The sequence below is a fragment of the Myotis davidii genome, unplaced genomic scaffold (genome assembly GCF_000327345.1).
Source record: "Myotis davidii unplaced genomic scaffold, ASM32734v1 scaffold456, whole genome shotgun sequence".
Classification (NCBI taxonomy): Eukaryota; Metazoa; Chordata; class Mammalia; order Chiroptera; family Vespertilionidae; genus Myotis; species Myotis davidii.
This window is the reverse complement of record NW_006287375.1, coordinates 850,525-852,639: the sequence shown is the minus strand read 5'-3', so window position 1 is coordinate 852,639 and position 2,115 is coordinate 850,525. Positions and strand designations below refer to the sequence as shown.

The window sequence follows — 2,115 nt, the reverse complement described above, 5'->3', positions numbered from 1 at the left end:
CATGCAAGAACTGCCCAAACCCCTCTCCACCTGCCCCTGCTTCCTCTCTCCCACTCCGCCTCTAGCTTGCTATTCATGGTCCAGCCTTTGTACATCGTGTGCTTTTTGCCAAGAATGCTTCTCCCCGCACTCCATCCCAGGCCTTCCCGAGGCTTCCGACAAGGTCAGGCCTCCCTGGGATGCTCTCGCAGGGACCTGTGCCATCCCCCTATCACACTTACCACAGGTTAACAGCTTTGCATTTATCTAGGAGATTGTTTGATTCGTATGTGCTTCTCCTATGTGATAAGTATGCCAGGCGAGCTGGGGCTGTGTCTGTTTTGGGCCCATCACTGCATCCCAGCCCAGTGCGTGACTGTGGTAGGTGGTTAGTAAGTACTGGGGAAATGTGGGAACGAATGAATAATTGAATGAATGTCATCATTCTCTATCCGCTTTATCCTGCTTTGTCATCTGCACAGCATTTGTCACCTCTTCTGTCGCCTCCCTCCACCAGAATGGAAGCTCTGTGAGAGCAGGGGCTTTGTGTTTGCGTCCATGCCTCTACTCCCAGGTCCCAGAGTCGTGCCTGGGCCAAGACAGGCACTCGTCAAAAATGTAGGGGATGACTCATCTGCGGGATGCCCGGACTCTATCCCAGAAGATGGTTTTATCAAGGTCTTCGTTTTAATTATTCAGTTTAGCTCAAGAATTTGGCAGATTGGCAGAGATCTAAAATATTCGCCTGTTTTTGTCATAATTCAGTGAGTTAATAAATGCAAACCATTGAGAACAGCATTTGGCACACGGTGTAAGACTTTGCTGCTGGTAAAAAATACTTGATCTCCTAGTTGCTTAGAATTGTTAGTGTGTCTGTTGCAGCTCTGAGGTGGGCTCCCAAATGCAGAACTGAGTGACTTCTCCTGGCTCTGGCGAGAGGAAGCTCCCGGCAAGGGCTTCAGGTGGGCAGCTTGAGCCATAACTTGTGCTTTTTCTTGTTTTGCCTGCAGATGGCAGCACGCCCTGGACTTCCCTGCATTGCAGGCTGACCTGGGGCTGGACAGCAGGGAGCGGAGAAAATGGACTCCCTTCTCCTGGAGACAAGAATGCCAGCCACCAGCCAGGGGTGAGTGTGGAGCTTGACCAGAGTTTTCCTCTTTTCTGTCCCGCGTGACTTATTTATTTTTAACGTAGGGGTTGGTGTAAACCACACATGTTGGATTTTGAGGTAGTTTGTCAATTTTCAGTTTGTTTACAAAAACAACAATAACAACGGAACCAGAAATATTACCAGGATGTTGCAGAGGGGATGCGGGGCCAGGGGTCATCCTCTGCACTGTGAGTGTGGTGTCCCGCCCCTTTGTCACCCAGGGGGGCGGGGCCCACCCGGAACAGTTCCATCTAGTCCAGTGGTTCTCAACCTTCCTAATGCCAAGACCCTGTAATACAGTTCCTCAAGTTGTGGTGACCCCCCATTTCATTGTTACAAATTGAACATAATTAAAGCATAGTGATTAATCACAAAAACAATATGTAATTATATATGTGTTTTGCGATGGTCTTAGGCGACCCCTGTGAAAGGGTCGTTCGACCCCCAAAGGGGTCATGTGGGACGCCCATCTGCTGTTGGTTCAGCTTCCCCGTGGCCCACCCTCATGGCCACAGGGCCCGGCCGGTCCTGGCATGGTTACCGCTTGCTCTCTGGGTGCTGTGCCTCACAGTTCAGTACCCCTGTGTCCGGTTTCGCTCAGCTTCTGACTCACAAAGCTCTGGTATTGGGCTGTTGGTTTTTAGTAAAAGCAGGTGTGGAAGGACAAATCGGGCCCCGAGGGACTTTGATGGGCAAACTCCTGAAAACATTTCCGGGCTGTTTGTTGTGTTTTCTTCTTAAACACCAGTTAACAGTTTTCAGTTTAACTGTGTGTTCCTTCCTGAAGTCTTTACGCGAGGCTAGTCTTTATGATTTATTCTATGCCTCGTTTTTCAGTGCGTGGCTCTACTTGTCAAGTCTGGGTTGGAGATAGAGATGATTTTTTTTTTCAACACAGACCAAGCACACAGAAATAGGAATGACTTGAATTCGCCTCCAATTTAATTTATTTCTCTTTCATTTTCGTCCCTCGGGAAATGGAGGGA

General features: G+C 49.0%; 1 long non-coding RNA gene across 2 annotated transcripts in view; it reads left to right on the top strand.

Annotated features, from left to right (window-relative positions):
- The first annotated feature begins 323 nt into the window (after positions 1-323).
- The window catches only part of LOC107182368, a 56,759-nt gene continuing 54,967 nt past the window's right edge, over positions 324-2,115 (top strand). For both annotated transcript variants that reach the window (XR_001513088.1, XR_001513089.1), the window contains exons 1-2: positions 324-371; positions 990-1,105. This is a non-coding gene — a long non-coding RNA (uncharacterized LOC107182368). The remainder of the gene's footprint in view (positions 372-989; positions 1,106-2,115) is intronic.